The 23,465-nt window shown below is 37.8% G+C and overlaps 2 long non-coding RNA genes across 4 annotated transcripts in view; one reads left to right on the top strand and one right to left on the bottom strand.

The window, feature by feature from the left end:
• The window catches only part of LOC116216562 (uncharacterized), a 250,775-nt gene extending 235,261 nt beyond the window's left edge, over positions 1-15,514 (top strand). The window contains exons 6-7 of one of the 2 annotated variants that reach the window (XR_014883013.1): positions 8,078-8,147; positions 15,086-15,514. This is a non-coding gene — a long non-coding RNA (uncharacterized LOC116216562). The remainder of the gene's footprint in view (positions 1-8,077; positions 8,148-15,085) is intronic. The other variant, XR_014883014.1, reaches the window with a different exon arrangement.
• LOC109367293 (uncharacterized) overlaps positions 1-23,465 on the bottom strand; it is a 114,716-nt gene that overhangs the window by 6,002 nt on the left and 85,249 nt on the right. For both annotated transcript variants that reach the window (XR_002114292.3, XR_014883015.1), the window contains exon 2: positions 15,508-15,602. This is a non-coding gene — a long non-coding RNA (uncharacterized LOC109367293). The remainder of the gene's footprint in view (positions 1-15,507; positions 15,603-23,465) is intronic.

The following is a 23,465-nucleotide window of genomic DNA, read 5'->3' as shown; positions in this document are numbered from 1 at the left end:
AAACTAATTTGAAGAATGTTAAGTAAGTGAAAGCTAATTTTAATTAATTACTATCTAATAATTCAATATTTGAAAGGAACAGCTTTACATGCAAGAAATTCAGAGTTAAATCTGTGAAGAACATAGTGCTTCACCTAACTTGAAGGCATCCTACCAGCTAGTAAGAATTTTTTTGCTCAAAGTTTAGGTACTTCTGTTGCTTAATGAATGCAGAGGAAGAGCTGAGTCAGCTCAGAGTAATTCAATTTAAGTAAATTAGTACAATCAACATTCAAACACAGGGTCATATACATATGGAGACAGAATATTAACCCAGAGACCAGTCAAAAATCATCTCTCTTCACACATACCACAAAGAGTACTGTCTGAGTATATAGGACAAATGATAGTAAGTACTTCTGTCTTTACTGAACTTTTCTGCTAAGTTCAGAAAAAAAATGTGGAAGATACCAGTCTGATGAGAAAAACATTAGGAAGATAATAAAAGGAAAAGGAACAACAGCAAAATCCTTTACTTTGTATGCTTTCTTAGGGGAGCACAGATGTGCAAACTGGCAGAGAGATCAAATTGTTTTGGCTATTTCTGCAGTGAGTTGAGCTGTAATGGCTTGGCAGAGTGAGGACTCACTGCTAAAGCAGACACATATCACATATGGAGAGGTACCATTCACCTGCTATTTCATAGAGCAAATAGTTGAATGTTTGTGTGAATGTGGGGCTGGAGAGGCTCCCTGTTTACGACCAGCTACGGATGTCTGTGGAACGTTGCTCTGGAGGAATTCACAATGAGATTTCCAGCAGGAAACACAAATGCTAAGCAGATGTATTTTCTTCCAGACTAAACCTTTAGACTCAGATTGGTAGACAATCTTCACTTTATCCACTTTAAGATTTTTAAGACAAAAACACAAAACAATGACTTTTCAGCCCTTTTAACAAAGACTGGAAGCCACTGAGAAGTTATGTGGGTCTACATATCCCTGAGAGCACACAGAATACTCATTGAATCTGCTCAATCATCTCATTCTGCATTTAACTTAAAAAAATGCAAAACAAGGCAAAGAAAGAAACCCAGCCCCCAAAAGCAAGTAGCACTCCTGCTCAGAGGATATTCAAGGGAGTTATTCCAACTTGATCTTTCTCTCACATATCCTTTGTGGGAGGAAATACTTATGGAGGAAGCAAACTGGAAAAGATCACAAAGATCCTGACACATAGATTTCCTGGTGTTATTCTCTAGAGGAAGAGGCAAAAGTTCTTTCCTCAAATTCCTTTCCCCATGTAAACAGTAGGAAGAATATTATCTTTTGTTAACTTTTTATTTTGCTTATTTGCTGTAATCTGCAAAACATGCTATATAAAAATGCCATTTATTAATCATGACTGTGTTGTGTTCTAAAATAAAAATGATCCCTTGGTATCATATTTGTTATACGTGCTGAAATGTATTGTTAGCTAAGTGGCCTTATCTATAGTTCAGAAAATACTGTGCTTTGGAAGACTGTTTGGCAAACAGTGCAAAGAAGTCATTTAGATACTGGCTGCATTAAAGATGAAATCAATTTAAGATGAATTAATACTTCTAGAAAAGCGATATGAAAAAAACAACCTAAGCTCTTGGCTTTGGAAGAAGTAATTAGCCAGTACTGCAAGAGCCTTGGTGAGTATGCATTCGGATGTCCTTCAGTGGATCTAGAGGAGCAATTTAAAAAACTATTGTCTGCAACTCCCAATTCCTACTTTCTATCTGGCGGCTACAGTTGAGATTTGGTATGTACTCTCTAGCAAGTATGTCAGTGACAAAATAGCCAGATCAGTTTAAATTACTGTCTTGGATTATTTGGGAGCAGAGAACAAATCACATTAAAATGGTGTGAGGCTTCAAGTCAGTTTCTGATTCCCTGTCTCCTTCTTGTTGCTACATGGACATGAGAATGTTTTGGAGAGGATATTGCAAACCATCTGAAGGTAAAGCTCCAAATGATATTGAATTCTGTTCCAGAAAGTTCAGGTTCATAACATGAATTTAGTGTATTGAGGATACACTCGAAGTCATAGTTAAATGAAGATGCATTTTTTTTTTCCCCCACAAGCATTTATTTCAAGTAATTTGTAATACAGTGATAAATCTGTGCGATTTTATTTCTAACTCAACAGGACATTGGACATTGCTAATCTGCTTAATGTATGTAACTTAGTATTCTGTGATAAAAGCAATCTATTAGTGAGCTGAGTGATAAACAAGCATGTCTAAAAGAAATCTTAAGGACAGTCCAAGATAGTTTGCATTTATTTTAATAATATCCAAATGGTGTTCTAACTAAAGATGTTAATAATTATGATGAGGATTAAGCTCTAGAAGGAGTTAAACTGACTGGCAGGCTTTATTCTGTTAGTGTTCTGTTTGACATAATTCCATAACCTCTTCCCTTCAATAAATGTCAACTTCTTTATTTTATTTTTTTAAATTTCTTGAATGTCCTAGCTGTGAAGAGAGACAGAGCATGAAAATTGTCAAGGATATATCACGTTTTGCATTCACATGTTCATGTTTTTTGTTAGAGTGACTGACAGGCCAGAAAAGATGTGCGGGAAGACTTCCAAGCAACAATAAATACTGAAGTTCTTTCCAATTCAATGTTTTGAAATGTCTTAGAAGTTTTAACCAAAAGGCCTTGCTGTGATCAACTCTAGTAGGGAAATAAGAGTAATATTTCCTCAAGAAATATTTTATTTTTGATGGTACTTTCTCCAAAAAAACACCAATGGAGAAGTGGTGGGATTCGATGACAACATAGACTTTAAAAATGTAATAAACTTATCTAGTGGAAAAGGAGATGACAGTTTTCAAAGATATGTCCACCACCAAGAACTGCTGCAGCCAGGTGAGAAATTTCAGTGCTTTTACTTTGAAACTTGATTCGCTTGTGAAGGGATTTTGTGATATAATAATCTCTAACACAAGGCACCAAGCCTTTGATGTGCTTTCCACTCAGATGTCTCTTCAAAGGTAGAATAACATGCTAAAGCAAGATTTTAATAAAGTGTTTCATTTGTATCAGCTGCAGCAACTCCTCTACCCATGGTCATGATTTCTGGTGTTCCTCTGGTACTGGAGATATTCTTGTGTTTATGTGGAACACTTCTGTAAACCACAGAATTCATAAATGTTATTAAAAAATTGAATCATAATGGCCTATCAGCTACCAAGAAAGAGGAAAGACTCCTTAATCTTTCCTGTGGCTGAAACTGAGTGAGTTTGTGAAAAAGTCACAGAAACACCAGGCGTGCTTTACATTCATACCCTGACTCACAGTGTCTGATACAGGACAAACAGAAAAAATAACAAATAAAGATGTTTAATTTCTGTACCTCTTTATACTGTCGCTGATGCAGAACCTCTAGGGGGAAGTTTGGCCTTGGAAAAATCTTTATTTCAGAGTATAAACTCAGAAGGATGAGCTATGCCCTAAATACTTAATCTACGTATTTTGAAAGAAACTTAGAAAATAATATGCCATTTTGCACAAGCATGAAAGGAGATCTGTACAGATAGAAAACGAATAGCAAATGAGACTCACTGTGAGGAGTGAAATCAGATTCAAGGCAAAGTTGTCCTTGAGTGTCTTCTCCAATGATGAAGACTGACAGAAATAAGATAAGCTAATAAACTTAAACTTTGACTCAGCTTAAATAGTATTTCCAAAGTCTGTTTCAGAAAATATAAACACTTTAAAGAGTAGCCAAAAACCTCATCTGCTCAGCCATCACAGATTTCTCAGCTGTGTTGAAGGCATAGCAACACAAATTACCCTTGAAATTACTATTTCAAGTTGTACATTTGCCTGAGTAATATTTTTATATTTTTAGGAGAGTTCTACTAGTAGTACAAGAACTTTTTCCAGACAAGGACTTAGCTTGGGTTTATGTCAGCATATAATTTGTAAAAGTTTGTAATAAACATGCCTCAGTGAGATTGGCAAAGATTATAGGAAGGAAAACATCACTACTAACTTCAGGCTACTTGCTTCAATTTAAACCTCAGGTTTTCTATGTGAGCTTCAAAACTACAGAGAACTGATGAATCATTATGTAACTAAGACCAGAATTTCAAAAGTAGTCTAGTCTTTTTCAAAAATTCTGCTTTGATTGTGGATTTTGACTTTCACTATTATTGACCAGCGGCCTTATGCCTAGGTTGGGAGATAGATACACTAATAGTTTTTCATTCAGATTGAAAGAAATATGCAAGGCATATTTCAGTATCTTATGCCTGAGCTGACATCCTTCTACATACCTACTGAAGTAAAAAGTTTAAGGTGCAACTGACGTAAGTCTTACAAATAAGCACTTAGAGAATGTTTATATAAACAGGGTAAACAGAAGAGAGAAATATCAGTATGAATGCTAGAGGTCAGTCTTAAATTACTACTCTTCTAAGGCCAGTTTTTATACTGGGATGTAGGGCCATCATTATTTTTCCAATGCTTTTCAATTTGTGGTAAGAGATAATTTCCTCCCTGCAGTAACTAAAGCAACAATCTGTTTAGCTGTATTTGGAAACTAATTTTGTTAGTAAATGATGAAGGGAAACAAGGCAAGGACCTATTTACCAAGTTTTTCTGTAGAAGAATTAAGTTTTTCCTAGGTCCCTCTTTTGTCCACACTAAGCAGCTTCTCTGCTCTGGATGAAGCTTGCATATCCTTGGTACAACTTAAGAGCTTGAAAATTAAAGCATGCATCAGTGTCTTTGAAAATAGATTTTAGTGACTACTGTGATAATGCTTTTTGTGTGTGTGTGTGTGTGTGTGTGTGTTCTATTATTTAAAACATGTAGATATTTTGGTCAGAATTGAGCATGACATTGAGATATTAAGCAAGCTCAAAACAGAATAGCTGATTACTTTGAAGATCCGACACATGAAGTTACTTAAAGGCATGATTCTTCATGTTTTCCCAAAATGGAGCTTAGTCTATGCTTTAACTATCTCAGAAGCTACTGTTCCAAGGTGATGGTGATGAATAATCTTGAACTGAAAAACAGCTGCTGGTATATATCAAATAAATATTTAATTGTAACAAATGATGTCATTCTGATAACTAACTGGAATTTTTGTCTTTACTGATTTTCATAAAATAGCGTGTAAGTAAAATAAAGCATTGAAAAAAGAACAAAAAAATCCAGTTTTAGAGGTGTAAGAGATGGACAGATCCATTGCCAAATGAGAATAAATGCTTACTAAAAACGCTTCCTAATGCAATTAAGTTGAATGAACTAAATGTGAGAATTCATAAACATTTGGTTAAGCTGCACTCTATCCTTGTTGACACAGAAGAAATAACTGTTTCCCTATTATCTGGAAAACCATTGGAAAACCATTTATTAATGCCAAAGTCAATAGCATCTCAACCAGTCAAAAACTATAACATCATTTGAATGATCAATACGCATAAGAAAATGACTATGGAAGCAAATAGAACAAAACTTCTTTCAACTTGCTGAAAAATTTATTAGAAGTACTTCCTTTTTAGTAAGTGTATCATAAGAATGATAAAACCAGTGGTACGAAGAACAGCTAAAGGTGTGTGGAAAGAAAAGTGAATAACTGAACTTCTCATAATCACAGTGCTTACCAAAGCTGGAAATAATAGCTCCTCCTCCAAGACATAGTCTCAGAAGGCTCTATTCTTTCTTTAAAGTAACAAATTCATTGAAAAAGCATTTAAGAACAGCATTGTCAGTGTGTCCAGTAATGCAGTTTGTGAATAACTGCAACAGTACAAACTAAAAGTCTGAATGTAAAGAGGCTTTCAGACTGTTTTCTAGGCTATTACTTTGAAGAAAAATATTACACACATTGGTTCATTTAAGAATGACTTTTGGGACCAATGGCCTTGATCCAGGATTGCAAGAATGATGACATTATTGCATGACATTTAAGCAAGAGAGAACTTCTTCACTGTTCTCAAAAGGGTGCTGGTTTCCCAAAGACAAGTCAACTCATTGTACAAATATGATGAGAGTTCTGAATGTGGAAAATGCTTATAGTGTACATTAAATGTGGGTAGTGCATAGAGTTGAAATCAAAAGTATAAATTATTATTATCATAAGAAATTTTAAATGAATGAGCTTACATTCCTCATTACTGTATCAATCTCAGCCACTGCACACTGAAATCTTCTGAACAAAAATCATAAATGATAATCTTAGCCATATTTGAAGATTTACCTTACTGGCTGCCTGTATTTGCTGTTGTTTAGTTCTGCAGAGCCTGGGTTTCGTTTGGAAAAGCTAAGTATTATTTCAGTACCAACAATAATAAAGGCTTACAGGGAAAATGCTGTTCTTTACAGAATGTGTGACACAAGCAGTGGTGTCTAAAGCTTGTGAAGATGGAAGGAGTGGAATGTGGGATGAGAGGGAAACTGAAAACCTAGAGATATGTGTGTTTGTTTGCGCATGTATATGTGTCTGCATACGCCAGCTAAACTGCTGGATTATCCAAATTATTTATTTGGATGTTTCAGCATCCTTCATGCTAGGTACTGTTTTGATTTCAGTCATCTAATCCTCAGTCTTTTCATTCAAATAGAGACATTTATTTATTTTTTTAAGGGCATTGCATGTTCTTCATAACATGGAGGCCACGCCACAAGCAGAGCTAGCCAGCTTCTGCCTAAAATGTGAAGGTCACAGTTTTTATTGGCACTTGCTCTCTGATTTGGTTTCCATAGCTTATTAGCTACAAAAATTGCCTTGGCTATAATTATTTTCAACCTAAGAACAAAAACAGATAAATCCAGGCAAAATGAAGCTACTAACAATCATCTGTAATGTTTTCTCCAGTGCTAACTGTAAGTTAGGCTTTCCATTTTCCCAGAGATATTATACATATCTGTTGAACCTGCTCATATCTTCTCCTTCACCCCACTCTAGACATCACTGGAGATAAAGCAGCCACTTTCCCGGGTTTATTGATTCCTGAGATCACTCTCTTTCCTATTCTGTAGTGGCTCTTTTGTTTGGTATGTGTTGAGTTCCAATGTGAATGGGGTAGCTTTCATATGGTTTTGGAAGTATGTAATCAACCATGAAGTCTCAGTGAAACAGCCAGTTTTCTTTTTTTGGCTTGTATTTCTGTAGATGTTTACTGGCCTAAATATCTTCCTCTTTACAGCATTCTTCTACCAAAGAAACATAAAGCAACTTTCATATTCTCCAGTCATCCTACTGCAGCCTATAGGTATCATAGAAATATTTCTACCAAGAGCACAAGTTCCACTCTTGCCCTCTCTGTTGCTCTTCAAAGAGATCATGCACATTAGCATAAGAAGCATAAGAAGCATAAGAAGCATAAGCACTCTTGTGCTTCTTATGCTAATGTGCATGATCTCTTTGAGGAACAACAGCAAGGAGACTGGATAGTTTGAGGTGTAATTGATGGGATGCTGAAGGTCTGGCTGTTTTGGTGGTTATTTTTATAGATTATAAAGGAACTGACCAGGCAGCATCATTCTTCTGCTACCTCAACTTGCAGCTGAATCTAACAGCTTAACCTTGATGGTCTCAGCCCTCCAGTTAGCCCATTTGGTCAAATAAGGCTAGCGGTAACTGAAAGCTGTTACCAGCTGATGGCTATGTTGACTGATAGCTTGTGGAAATCCCCTTAGTGGACTCAGATAAAATTTTACTGACAAAATCTCACTATCTCCAAGTGAATTCCTCCAAAATAAATGCTAACTTAAGGCTCAGGGGCAACCACAGGTTTAAAGACAAGGAGGGTGAACTTGTCTCTTCCCTAGAAATATTGTCTGTATGCCAGCAGTGAAGTGAAAAGAGGCACATTTGTGTCAGCACCACCCAGGCTGTCAATAAAGAACTCCTGCCCTCAGAACTATCAATCAAATTCATATGAATTTCCCACTCTTCCAAAACCATTTTCCCACAGGGAAGAAGGGATCACAAAATTAAACAGCATTCCTTCTTCTTACATCTTTGTAATCTGTAAGCACTGTGCCTGTCATAGTGCTCCCAGGAGGTTTCATTAACCATAATGCCTCATCTCTGCAAACAGCTGCTTTCCTTTTGCACAAGAGTTCTTGGAGACATGCTTCACTTATCAGAACTAAGCCACTGAAAAGCTGGTAAGTAACCAAGTTCTGCTGGAAAGATGAAATTGCACTGCAGATAGATAGATTTGCTTAACCTGTAAAATAATTCTGGAATAGCTATTGTTTTGGCAAAATTCTAAAATGTAAAAAAGTTTGATTGCTCTTAGCTTCTCCTAATTTGCTTACTTTTGGGTAATAACTGACCTTCAATACGCATGTTAGTCTCGTTACTGTTAAGTTAAATATATACACACATATCTAAGACAGGCTTGACCATTTACTGTCAGTGTTCCAAAGTTAGCTAAGTCTGGATCTTTTACTTTCTCTGTGCTCCACTAATTGAGACCAAAGCTTATGCAAGACTTCCTTGGGGAACACAGGGTCTGAGGTTTTTATAGTCCGCAAGGCTAAAATTCAAATATGAACCACAGCTGTTTGGATGGAAGTCCTGGACCTCTTCCTTTTGAACTATAGTGACCTGCTCAGCCTTACGCTCATGTGAAATTCTGAAATCCCTGCACAGCTGATGATTGGGATGTGAAAATTGCCTGCCAAGCAGACCTGGGTAAAGTGATTGGTTTACAGTGCTCTAGGATTTGCAGGTGGAAGGACTGCTCTCTCGTGCTCTTCTGCTACCCTCTTCCCCTCCATTTCTGTACATATCATACTTTTATACATGTATATATGCAGATTTGATTCCACATTCAGTGCCCAACCAGCTGAATTGATGTTCTTACTGAAAATAGTGAAGTTCCTCCCTTCTGCCAAGTATAGTTATTTTGTGAGTCCCCAGTAAGAGGTAAAATAAGAGAAACAGGGTGTGGAGTAAACTAGTCAATCAATTTAAATGGGGATAGACCTCAAGTGCCCTAACACTTAAACACTTTGTCTTCACTTGGCTGTGCTCTATCTTAATTGGGGAGTACAACCACGACAAACAAGTGTGGCTTTTTCCTACTGTGGATTCTTGCATGAAAATATTTGTGAAGGGGCGGAGTAAACATTTTTGGGGATCACACTGCAAGAGGAGACATATGGGAACTCACTGTGATGCAAAAGGAAATCATGTGTTGCTCCGCAAATGATGTGATTGGCATTGTGAGCTCAGATGCACACAGACAATCAAGGCACAAAATCAAGACTGAAGCATAACAAACTGCTTCTTTCTTCAGAAAGTTAGTGGGAGTCATAAATACTTCTGTGTCAGCTAGGAAAGCTAGAAAAATGAACTAAATCATCACTCTATTTCCATGCTGATGCATGCACTTTGGAGCAATAAGTATGAAAGTGCCTTCCTTTTGGCATTAACTGCAATTACATAAATATTTACACTGATAAGTAATTTTGCAGAAGTGAAAAATGATAGGCTTCATGATAGCTCATGATGGGCAGCCCACCTTCCAGTTGCCACGGTGACTTCCATCGAGTCGTAATCACAGAAGGTGCTTCTGGAAATTAATGGTGAATCTTATATTCCCTTGCATTTAGAATCCAAATCCATTATTTCGTTAATACTGTTAATAATATAACAATCATATAATAATTATAAAAATAATTATATAATAACTATGTCTGAATGAATAATAAGTCTTTGTGTGTCCAAGGTAATAGGAATCCCTGCATTCGTGCTTACTATAAAATACAGCAAGCAAAAGCGAGATAAATTCTGTTTAATATGGAAATAATTTTGGCTGCATCTTTGGCTTTGTATGACATGGAAACTGGTGATTGTTTATGCTTTGCTACTTTTTTTGGTCTGCATTAAAATCCCACATGAGAAACGAATTTTTCTCTAGGAACAAAATGTTACTTTTTTGGGACTGAGTTCTAATAAGTTGGGTAGTACGTCTGCTTCTTTTCAGCTGGGAAATTGCAATGCATATAAAATCCAGATGGATAGCACATGAGGCTGGAAGCAGCCTTGGCCAATCAGCCACGTCACTTGATTAAAAGAAACCTATAATAATTCAAGTAAAAATAGAATCCCAACAAAGTAGTAAGAGCAACAACTGGCTGCAGCAAGGGATTTCATCACAATTCCAATATTGCTTTACTTTTGCTGGTTGGCCCTCTCATACCTTATCGTAAATTAACCTATTTGCATTAAGCATGCATGGAACTTGTGATTAATGCCCCAAAATATCAGTGATGGAGAATACGTGATAAGCAGGATGAGTGGGGAAATATGTCATCAGACTACAGAGGGCCACAAGGACCTATTGCTCTTAGGGCAATGGTGCACTTGAAGAACTCAGCTGAGAGTGTTGCCATAAGAAATCACCCACCCTGGTACGAGCCACACTAGTGCAGACCAGTACATTTGTATGGATTTTGTCTGTGTCTATCAGAAAGCAAGTAAACACATATCAATGCAATTACAAGGTCACTCTGTGGAAAAATCTCCCACAAGATTCAGCAGATTTGTGGGTGAGACTGTCTAAGGCAGCCTATGAAGAAGTCACAGATAGGACTTGCAGAGGGATAGAGCCACATCTGGAATCCCTATGGGCAATTGGAGGAATGTTTATTATTCTTTGTTTATTATTTTGAGTGTGTACTCTCCCTCTTCCTTTCTTTGTTTCTCTTTGTTATTTGTGTAGTAAAATTCCTCTAGGCGTACAAGGTAAGTCATCTGGAATTGTGCAGTTCCCTCTGCCAGGAAGCTGTAAAAGCCTCTCTCTTGTGCAGAGACAAAAATATGGGCTCATCTCAAACACTGAGAAATTACAGAAATATTCACCATTTGCCTTTGAGTTATATTTACATAGGAAAGAACTGCGGCAAATACATGTGCCTCTTGCTGTTAAAAAATTGGCTTTTATCCTGCCCAAGGTGTTGTGTTTATTTAAAAGTTGTTGAGAAATAATTTGTACACTCTCAAATAAAGCATGCAAAATATATTAAAAGGGCCCAGTGACAATGTTGGTTTTTTTTCTGCCAGGGGGTACGGAGAAGAAAAAGGAAATGAGTAAGTAGAGAGGAGTGTTCTATGGCCACATGGCTAGTGAAAATTTCTATTTATTCTTTGGGGAAAAAGCAAAGTAGCTGCATAGTTGCTGGTTGGATAGGTGCCGGGACTATTTTTATTGGCAGGCAGCTCTGAGTGGCTGAAAGGTGGTCATTAACACCCTGACACAAAGTGCTGACAGGGCGATTATAAGATTAACACCCTATGCTATATTAACAGTGTCAAAACCTCCCCTTACCTGTCAGTGAGAAATAATGGCACGAAGGAAAACATTATAGACATGCTGAGACTTTAACATTGAAATACCATGCAGCTATTCACTTTTTGAAATTGATCTAAATATCTAGATGACCTACTGAAGGCTCATAAAATAAAGGAATGTGATTTAAATGGTAGCTTCACCAAATCAAAAAATGAATGCAAACGTTAAGCTGCCCAGCTTGCTTACTCTCTTGTTGACACTTTTAGCCCTGATCTCCCTCAATAGAGTTATGGTTTGAGATCTCATAAATTTAGGATTTGACGTTAGGACTTGACAAAAACAGAACTTATCTGGAGAATATTATTACTGATGTACAAGGCAAAATTCAACCTCGGTCTTCCTCCAGGGTTGCTAGTCATCACAGACTGGTTTTATCAGTGAGAGCCTTAGGACCATAAGGACCAATCTGCATTTAAAATGTCTCTGCTCCATGTTCACTAGCACTGGAACAACAAACCCTCTAGCACAGTTGTCCTGGAGAATATCCAAATAGGGGCAACAAAACCAGTGAAGTTTATGGAGCACAAGTCTTATGGAGAGCAGCTGAGGGAAATGGGATTTTTCATTTTGGAAAAGGGGAGGCTCAGAGAAGACCTTATCGCTCTCTGCAGCTGCTTGAAAGAAGGTTGTGGTAAGATGGGTGTCGGCCTCTTCTCCCAGGTATCAGTGATAGAATGAGAGATGATGGCCTTAAATTGCACCAGGGGAGGTTCAAGTTGGATATTAGGGAAAATTTCTTCTCAGAAAGAGTAATGATGCATTGGCACAGGCTGCTCAGGGAGGTGGTAGAGTCACCGTCCCTGGAGGTGTTCAAGAAAAGGGTGGATGTGGCACTGAGCAACATAATCTAGAGCAGTCATGGCCATGACTTGATGGTTGGATTAGATGATCATAGTGGTCTTTCCAACCTTGATGATTCTACGATAGCTTCAGCTAGACTGCTTTATGCTGCCATAAATTCTGCCAGTTTTGATTAAGAGGATAAGCTAGGAGAAAAAAGTTCTCCCTGTAAGACTAAATCTATACCTTCACTAGTAAAAAAAATTGTCCAAGGTTGCCAGATAAAGCATTCTTTCTGTATTTTTATTATTATATTTTATGTTGTATGTGATGATAATACAGTCTATATATGTTTGTCTGTAAGACTGATAAATAAAATGCAAATTAAATATTCTTATAATACTTTGGTTTCTAAACAAGATAAAGACATGGTCAAATCACCCCACGTTCCAGGAAATGCTTCTGAGTTGCATAAGAAAGGTTTGGTATTTTTAAGTAAGTGGGATTTGGGGGGGGGGGGGGTTACAGAATGTTGCAATGCCATCATACCTTATTGAAACCCCTTACTAGAAAAGTGTATGTAATCAACTTAGCATGTGTTACAAATGACAAAAGCTGCATCTGAAAAGTTCAAGTGTCTTGGAAATAGATCTTACAGAAACATTTAATAACTAAACAAGGATAAAGGATGGATTAATGGCTGCAGTTTAGTTTGGGGGCTACTGGAAGATAATGCCAAAAATTCACTAGTACTTTCAGAGCTTCTATGAAATGAATACTGTGCCTGCAGAAAACTGAGTATTTATTATAGCAACTGTTGAGAATTGCCAAAGGTAGGGAGTTTCCAATAAATAGGATTCTAGTTCTAGGATACTGGAACAACCCGTTAAAGTATTTGTATATGTAATTTTATTACAGCATCTGCTTTGGCTGAAAGCAAGGTCTCCAGGGCAATTTTGAACTTTCAAGTTGTCTGCAGGACGGAGTGTTTTCATCTAAATATCTTTTCTACTTCAAAAAATGAAAACTCTGACTTAATTCAGAGAAAATGATGTTTAATCATGTTTAACTAATGATATGCGTGCAGTTTTTTGTGATGATGAGAGTCTCAAAATACTTTCTGAAATGCTAGAAATGCCTTTAGAGATTTTTGGCATTTCACATATTTGAGTGATTTTTTCAAAGCAAGGCAAAGTCAGTGCTATCAAGATAGTTGAGTATTCTGTGCTCTTAGTTATAGTCACACCATGCGGTCATTGAAAAGATGTGAGAAGTCACATATGCTGCAGTTTTTTGGGGCTTCAAATAATATATAAAGGCTTTGTTTACTAAAAGAATATTGCTGTAGACTTCAGCTGCAAACTGTGTAAGAACAATTTTAGCCATTCAGTGAATATATACTTCACTCTGCTTTATTTTACCTTTCTTAGTAGCCCTGAGTGACTCTATGGGAAATCCTGTGCACTGCTTAATGTATCTCTGGAAGTAAGCAAAACTCAGAGAGGCTGGCTCTTATACTGTTTCATAGAAAAGGGAAGACTGTGCAGCAGTCCTGTCTGCCAGGTGAGGCAGAAACAGGCTCCTTAAATTCTGCTTGTCCTGGGAAGAATTAAGAGGGGATTATGGGTTTGGTAGAGCTAAACCCAGCAATCAGTGTGCTCTACAGCCTCACTGGCTCTGCATGCTGAATGGGAGCAGATCAACAGGCTCTATCTGCTAATCCTTATTCCTTTCTTTCTGGACATCTTCTGTGTGACAAGAGAGCATGGGTCACGTTCTGCCCTCATCCCTTCTGTCACAGTTGCAGATCAAGACACACTTTGTCAAAACCTGCTTGGCACTCAACAAAAAAAAGCACAATGAAAGCCACCAAATAGTTAATAAACTATGAAATCGTGTGTCGATACAAAAGTGGGAGGAGATCCACCCAAGACTGTGTTCACAAAGGAGTGGAGATGTAAGAGATGACCTTCCATGACCACTAAATAGATAACTTCATCAGGATGTGCTTGGTCCAGAACATTAACAGATTCTTGCATGTCTATCATGCTGAAGGGACAAAAACTTTACTGTAGTTATTCGGAAGGGTTTTTGAATGAGCAAGGAATATATATATATATATATATAAAAAAACACTATATATATATAGTGTTTATTTGGAGTGCGGTGCTTATCTCTGGTAGGCAGTTTATGAACACTGCCTGAGTACTACAGTTCTTAAACTCAGGTTGCCTGGCTTGGTTCTGCTGTCTTTTCATACCAGGAAGAAAAAAATGTGTGCTTAGCAGCTAAGATTCATGCTCTTGCAATCCTTTGCAGCCCAGCCCACCCAAAAAAGCCATTTTAAAACGGCAGGTGTTACTCTGCATTGTTTTAGCATTATGTGACAAGCAGTACATCATTTTAGTCTCTTTAAGAAAATAGCCATATATTGGATCTTTGCCTCTGACATACTGGTGAATGATGTAAAATCCATCTACACTAGAAATAAAATATCCTGCTTTTCTAGAATAAGTAAATTTCCATTGCTTAGTGTACACAAATTATGTCACCTGCCACCCTGATATTATTCTTGAGGGACAGTGTACTTTACCAGCTAGTTTCACTTTGCCCAGTGGAAGTACTGAATTCATTCTGATTTATTTTATTTTATGAAGTTGGTAAGACTGAGAAACTTTGTCCTAGAAATGCTGTTCTGTGTTGCACAAGGTCACCCCTATGCACTAAGAAAGCAGAGAGAGAAAGTGGACTGGATCCTGCAACATAACATTGAAAACCACGCCTTTGTGCCCTCTCATCCACAATGCTTTGCTTTTCTTAAAATATGCTAAGATAGATTTTAATGCAGTTCTAGAGTAATATTCCTCTTTAAAAAACACGCTATGCACTAATAATTCAGAAACATTTCTTTATAATTGTGCTAGGTGGATCAATTTTATTTTTTCCCTCTTTACTTTGCAGGCAACTTTAAGAACATAAGCAGAATGCTCCATCTGTCTTTTTTATACAGAAAAACCCTTACATTTATGAGTGACATCAAGATGAATCGTAATACAACCAGAAATAGAAGAATTCCTGCTTGTACTACTGCAGCTTTGGGGTGAACTGGACAAACTACTGAATAGTGACTACTGTCAACAGCTGGCTTTTGCCAAAACCTTCATAGATTCAGAGTGGGAAGTTTACATCATTAAAAAAATCCACAAGTAGCGACAGATGAAATTCAACCCCATCCACAGCACTGCTTGTCAGCACAGCAATACTGGACACACATCACATCAACACAAAACAATGACATGCATACGTGCCCATAGACCTCACCACCCCTTCACCATCCCCCATATTGAAGTCTGAGTTGTACAGACAGCAAAATACAGCCATACCTGGAGACAGGAACAAGGTGAAGAGCCCATGGTAGCTGTGTTGGCTTCACTGCCATTGTTACCATTTGTTGATCATTATTTGTCAAGATTTATGTCTGTTTAGAACAAAACAAGCATTGAAATTTTGAAGGGTTGCTTAATGGAGAGAACAAGTTTCAACTTTATTCCCCACTTTCATGCAATCAGAGGTTATGTTTATTTAGAAAGCTAACATTTATACAGATTATGCACTTTCAGTGCTTCCATGCCAAAAAATACATGACTAAAATGGGTCTTTCCATCACTCTTTCAGATTTGACCTATGATTGTTTTTACAGGAACTGGATCTTTTAAGCAATAGCCTCTGGTAGAGTAAGAGGAAAGCACAGCACCTTGTGCAATAATTTGCAAAAAGTGGCTTAGGCTAAAGGTTTTAAGCAAAATGCATTTGAATCACTCAGCTTTCCAGACTACCCCAAACACTATTTGATTAGGATAATTGCCAGGGCGAGAAGGAAGGGTCACCAAGCAAAGCTGGGTGGTAGTGGAGGTCATCAGTTAAGGAAGTATAACTTTTAAGCATTGTGAAACTTTTTATTAATTAAGTCTCCCAAAAAACTTTTCAAAGTCTTAAGAACAGTGAGGTGAGAATTATTAGAGATTGAGAATTGAGCTCCCAAATCAGTGAATAATTATTCAAGCTGTAAATATGCTTTGTTGTATGCGCTGCTGATTATTCTGCTCTTGACAACATTTAAAATGTTGCTATTTTGTAAGTAAGAAAGAAATGTTTGTGTCATGTTTGTATGGAAGTGCTTATTTAAAACTCATTTTAACAATCCACTCACAGAAAAAAAAAAAAAAAGAGAAAGAAAAAGAAAAAAAAGGAAAATTACTATGATCAAAAGGATCTACCTTGCCACTGTCCTTTATTTTTTAGTGAACCTGTCCCTAGGTGTCAATTTCCAGCCTCCTAAATGCCTTGTTTTTGTATCTCTGTGTAGAAGTGGTACTGAGCCTCATGAACAACAAGCGCTAGAAATCTCCAATTGTGTGCAGTTGAGGCTCTTGCCTAGGAGATAAGAGTTTTCCTATGGAACCATTCAACAAAGCAAGAACATATGAAAAAGAAATGTCTTTCTACTTTCCAATATTTTTTTAGCTGAAAAACAGTGACAAAGCTTAAGGATGTGATTTTATTTTTTTTTTCCCTCCACATTCTCACACTTTCTAAATGCTTTCCAACTGGCAAAACAGTCAATGTTACTTTGTGTTCTTTCCTTCCTTTAGAAATAAAGACAGTCTGAAATGCAGGAAAGCTCTATTTGAAAACAGTCCTAATATTCCCTTATTTTGAACTATTCTTGGAGAAAGGAGTAGGATTTGTTTGTTTTTCTTTTCACAATAAAAACATGAAAATATTCAGAAACATTCTTCTCTGAAACACCATTCTGAGTTTATCAGAAGTTAATCTTTAAGTTGCAGTTATTTTGAACTCCCCTTTATAGGGCAGTCTTTATTTCAGCCAGTCTATCATACAGAGTCACAGCCTCTCAACAAATTTTTCAGTCTTTTGCTTTAAATAGAGATTGGGAAGCTGATTTGCACCAGCAAAGTGTTCATTAAAAAGGATTAAACATGGGTAAGTTCCACAGCCCCATGAAAGAAAGCAAGACTAAACATCATGCACCTCATTTTCATTGACAGTGACAAATCAAGCATCATAATCAGAGGCTTTTTGCCCAAATACATAGGGAAACCTAACACTTTTATAATACAGCACAAATTACCATTTCAGCAGGTGAGTAAATAATCACTACTGACTTATTCCTCACACCACATTCAATTCAGGATGGCGTGTTAGTGTCACAAAATCTGCTGTGCTGGGTGCAATGGAGAGCATGGAATGGTCTTGGCCCAGAGACACCACCAACCAGCAAGACTGAGATGCCCAAATCCCTTTTTCTTACCCCTCTATAAAAGGAATTTTATTTTGTTGCCACACAGGTTCCCTCAGTAGCTGTGAGCACTCAGCTCCCACATGTGGAGTTTGGGAGCATGGATGTAGGTAGCACTGCTTCTCCATGACTTCCAAGATGGGGAAGCTCCCACGGACATCAGTGTAGATAGATCATGACTGTATGGGAACTGCTGAATCACAGCTTGAACCTCTGATTGATCACCTGAGGCAAGCAATGAGTCAGCCACAGGAGCACAGGTGAAGGCAATTCACCTGTGCTGCCAGAAGGGGTGGAGCCCGGCTCCACCTCTCCTAGACCCATTTAAGAGCTGACTATGAAGGGGGAAGGATCTCTTCTGGAGATACACTCCTCTGGAGTTTCGTAAGTGAGCCTAGGATATGGGTAAGCATTCTATCTTTTCTGTTTTGGTGTAATAACTATGCGGCTAAGCTCTCTGATAGATCTCATAACTATAATATCTGTACATTCGTTGATTGTACAATGATCTGTAGATTTCATGAGAGGATTTCATTTCTCTCATCTCTCTTGCTTGCATTGCCACTTGTGCCTAGATTCTCCCCATTCCACAGCCAGAGGTAAGCAAAGCTCGACAAGAGCCCAGTAAACCTGCACTGAATTATAGAATGGCTTGTGTTGGAAGAGTCCTTAAAAATCACCCAGTTTCAACTTCCTGTCTCAGGCAGGGTTACCAACCACCAGATGAGGCTGCCCAGGACCCCATCCAACCTGGCTATGAATGTCTCCAGGGATGGGATTTTTACCAAAAGTGCATAACAGCCTCTAAGTGAGGAAAATAACCCAATTTATGTGTAACAGCTGAGCTGCCACATTTCTTTGTCCGGGGCTACCCTTCTCTGTTCTTTCATGTAAGTGTTACAATTAACAGGCGTGCTGCAGTTAATGAAGATCTCTGTTCCTGCAAAGGCGAGGAGGGTTCTGACTTTCAATATATTTCTGATTACCTACAAAGTTTAATAAAGTGATTGTAGGGTTTAGCAGCCTTTCATCCTATAATTACATGTTTTGTTTCAAGAATTATATTAAAGCTGGGGATGGAAAGTTTTCAGAAGACTTGGTAAATAACTGAGATGAGTAAGACTCTTTATTAAGAAAATCTGCCTGGAATTAAGTTTTTCTACAACATTTTCTATATTTCCTACTTGATGACTGGCTGGAAATCTAAGAGCTGTTCTGTTCCAGCTGAAGTGAGTAGGTGCCAAGGTTTTAGAGGGCTGAGAGAGTGGCAAGGAGAGGAAAAGAGAGCTACACTTTTTTCTTTAGAAATTCAGGTTCATCTTGAGTTTTGGGAAGTGGTTACAATTCACTTTTGTTTTGTCTAAACAAATTTCTTCACTATTTTGTCTGAATCATCTGGCTGCAGTACAGCTTGGGCTTTTCTTCCCCAAGGAGTTACACTGAATTAATAGGTTTGGTCACAAGGCATAAGCTGAAATCTGTTTGTAAGAGCTCATCTATTCCATGAAGGCACACAGGAACCTCTTTTGCAATGCACAAAAGTCCAGGTCAGCCCAAATTATTTAAGATGTACTTGCACTGGGTTTGACCCAATTCCAAATCTGAACTATGCTGCCTAGGATGATTGCTGGCACAAGAACAGACACTGAATATCAGTCAGTATGAAATTATTCTGATGTGAACTGATACATTATCTGAAAGAACAGGCTCCATTTCTCCCTGTTTGTGTTAAAGTAACTGCAGTTCCATCTTTAAAGGACTGAGGTAGTTTTCACAACTGATATCAACATAAAAGCTTTGAAATTCTGAAATCAAATAGAATGGAACATAATCTGAAAATCCCTGGCAGAAATTCTGGAGTAAAAGACAAAGTACTTAGTAAATACTCTACTGTATTTTCACCTTTGAAGAGGAATATATTGCTCTATAGAAATGTGTGCCCTGTGTTTTTGTGTACATGTGATACAGACTAAGATTTCACCAGAGGAACATGTACAATTTGAGTAACCAAATGAAAAGATATACGTAGATCATTCTGAAAGTAATGCCTCCTACTTTTTTTTTCCAGAAACTGCATTAGATGCAAACAGCACAATAATATGACTTGATAAAGCAAATTCTTAGCTTCAAAACACTGTTTTTCAACATAACCACCACCAACTGTGCATTTTCACCAGCAATGAACAAAAGCATGCATGCCACACTCATACAAATCTGTACAGGGATGACACACTGTTGCTGCTGACACTATCTGGTCTCCACAAACATTCAGCAAGTATCAGTGAATGTCAATGGGTGCCACTGTTTCCACATGGAGAAATTTAGTGACGCACCTTTGCTTCACATACACTTCCATGTCGGATGCCATTGTGTCAGACTGCCCCTCTGCTGCCATCTGTCACTTTCATTAACAGAAAATGTAGTTTAAGGATATGAAATGTGGGCAAACTCAGAACAGTAACATTTTTATCCATAGAGAGGGGTGCCAAGATCACAAAGGATAAGTATGAACATTCAGAATTTCTCCCACAAGCTCCAAGTCATATCAGTTTTAGATTTTGAGAGCAGAAAACAAAGACAACATCCTCACTCAAAGCTATAGAATGATTCAAATGCCATCTCTACAAATGAAATATCCCCATTCCAAAATAAGAGGAAAAAAAAAAAAAGAAAAACACAGCATCAGTAAGATAGCAATAAGCACAGAATGTTTGAGAAGGATGGCACATGCTCTACAATGGTAGTTTAGCTCCAATGTGTTATAATCAACATGCAAATTGATTTATTCTAGCTATTTCTTGTCACTGTCCTGCAAAACAGTGACAGCATTTTTCTGGTGCACATATTGAAATACTGCACTTTTGGGTTTTGATCCTCTGAATGGTTATTCTTTCAAAAGAGTCCCTGCTAAGGTGTCTGAGCCTGATGGCCACGGCTCTTTCAGCAGAGCAGCTCTGTCTTCTACTGTGCTACCACAAATAAACACTGTATTGAGCAGAAGTGCCAAAAGAGAGAAAAAAAAAAATTCTTTCTTTCCTTGCAAGGCCAAACATGCTGTCTTTGGACAGATTTCAGTCCTGCTTTAATTCATTAAAAAAGTGAAACAAAATCACCATTTACATCCTTGACAGCTGGCAGGTTTTATGTGTTCTTACTGCTCCTGCCAAGTCAAGGGAAAAAAAAAAAAAAAGAGTTTTCATTCAGCTCTGTCATGGATCTTTGGAGTACTGGAAGTGTGAGAGATGTCAAAATGTATTCATAACAATGACATTCAGTACCTGAAGGCAGGAACGTATTATGCTAATGTACTGGTAAAGGAAGTTACAATTCTCCTTTTTCCTTTAAAAAAAAAAAAAAAAAAGACCCACAAGAACATCAGAAAACATACCAGTCCTGCAAGAGGGAGTGCTTTGCTTTCTACAAAGTCACCTGTTCCAAGTGCTTTCTGCTCATCAGATTGCTTTCCAAGATATACTAGATAAATTCAGTTCTGGTGCTGAACTGCCATAGGCAGATCCAGCCATGACCATATCCTCAAACAGGGACATGAGAAAAATGAGAAAAGTGCTCTTCTGCACTGCACATCAGTTGTTTGGGTAGGAAGAGTTTGCCATCCTGTCTGCTTGTACTTGTACTCGGCAACATAAAAGGGCACTGGATGGAAACATCATAGCAAAAAGCGATGTCTTGCATATTGTACTAGATAACCTTACTGGTCTTTTCCAGCCTTAATGATTTTCTGGTTCTATGATTCTATATACTTCAGCAGAAACTAGGAACAGAAATGACCGTCAGCTTTTATGTTTTGCAGTTGTTCCCTGGCCCAGCTAAGACAGAAAAGCAGAAAGACAACCACTCTCAAATAAAAAGCTCTCATGTAAGAGGTCTGAGGCATGATGCAAACCCCCAACATTTCATGTTGTAATACACATAGACCACAGCCTATATCACATTGCTCAGAATACACACCTTGAGTTAATACTGTCCAATCATATGCATCTGAGCTGTATACAGTGTATTTCTTTGCCAGAAAGGAGATGTACAGTAAAGGCAGACAGTTGTTTGAGCTCTGTGGCACTGTGAAAAGTTATCTAGATCACAGTTCAACAAAACCTTAATTGCCCCTCTAGTTATGATGGTGACAAAGATAAATTAGAAATTGGACCTGCTGCTATTGCATTTCTTTGTCTCACTACCTATCCCCCCAAATATGCAAGTTAAACCTGCCTCAGCACATACGTAAGAGATGAAACTTCCTATTTTAGCCCTGCACAGCTGTTTACACTTGAGAGAAATACTACTGAAGAAGAGTCCTATGATATAATTATAATCCATTAGTGTACCATCGTTGTCATTTTCAGAGGCATTTAGGAGGGAGTTGTTGCAGATTTCAGAACTGAAGCCTCACTCAGGAAGCACAGATGCCAGATCATTATTCCTGGCTTTAAAAAAAAAAAGAATTGCGTATGGGCAGGTGATATTTACTGCCTGCAGTACATTTCACATAGCAGCTATCTAGTCAGTCTTTGTAATACTCTTTGTATTATTTGACTGGGTCATTTTAATTTTGCTGTGGATATGTACTTTAAAATCAGCGTTATTCTTTGATCAGCAATCCCATATCTGTTGCAGTGAGAATAGCTTGGGTTTGCAACTTAAAGACCACAAATATGACTAGTCTTGGCTCTGAAACTTTGAAACCCATAGGCACAGTCTTTTTTTTACAAAATGCAATCATTATGGCATGCATATAGCCCTAAGCAATTTCACTTATTAAGCCAACAACTGCTTAAAATGGCAAGCTGCTCTTGGAAAAATCAACTTGCTGCTTTATGCCTGTACAAGATCCCTTTTGCCTTACATAAAATTTTAGAAAACTTAAACCTGTGACAATTGTCTCCCTTTGAGATACAGTTACAACGAGATAATAAGTAGACTTCTTAATTAAATTGCTGTCCTCAGCTTTACCCACAGTACATTGATGGAACTAGCAAAATGATTTGCTCTCCACTAACTAAAACAAAACAAAACAAAAAAACACAAGTGAAAATGTGCTTTGTGTGAGGGTGAGCAAGAAAAATACTGCACTGAAGGAGCAGGAAGAGAAATAGAGCAGTATCTTTCACCATATCTGGTTATAGGATTTGTGTCTAAGAGACACATCTAATGTCATCACATTTTGGACTTTCTTCTGGAGAAATGAGTCTGATGTGCCAACTCTCACTTTATAGCAAGACTGTAAAAGCCTCACACACGTGCCCATGATTGTGTTATGAAACTGGAAGGATGAAAAGAATCAGCAAGCAGAACAAACAAAGCTGAAGAAGCAGAGAAATGCTGAAATTCATTTCTTATTTCACTGCAATTATGAAAGTTTTACATAGCAATAGGAGAATATCTAGGCTATGAACATGAAACTTCTCACTGAAAGGCAACCAGAAGCACCATTATTGATCACTAACACAGTTCTTGGTAAAATTAGACTTATATACCAAGCCAAGGCTCACCAAAGTATGATGAGTACATTACTGTGACTTCAGCAGACACCATCTACGCTCTGAATGAGGAATTTAGATAGGTACTCCTCTCAGTCAACCAAGAGAGTTCTGAAACACATTTTCAAAGGAGGAAGTTGCAGATTTCCATAAGCCCATCGCAAACCCCAAGAGTAGGAGAAATTCTTATACCCAGGCTGCAATTATGAAGCCCAACAGGCTGTATATAAATTAAGACTCAAAATATCTTTGTGTAAAGACATAGCTCTGATGTTGAGGACCCAGCATGAGGTACAGCATCTGCATTGTCTGGTTGGTTCAGAGAAACAGCACAGATAACAGTCATGTATTTTCTATGCCTAAACCGGCTTTGAGATCTCCTGTCATCAGTGGGTTGCAATGCTGAGAGCTGGCTGTCCTCCACATGGAGAGGAGTGCCTTTTGCCAGGCTATGATGTATGGCTGGACATGTGCAAAGTGTTGGCAGCTGTAGGGGCTCTGGAAGTCTTCAAGGTAAAAGACACTT

This window comes from Meleagris gallopavo, chromosome 4, assembly GCF_905368555.1.
Source record: "Meleagris gallopavo chromosome 4, MGAL_WU_HG_1.1, whole genome shotgun sequence".
NCBI lineage: Eukaryota > Metazoa > Chordata > Aves > Galliformes > Phasianidae > Meleagris > Meleagris gallopavo.
Note: the sequence above shows the minus strand (reverse complement) of the source record. Positions and strands in the feature narration are given on the sequence as shown.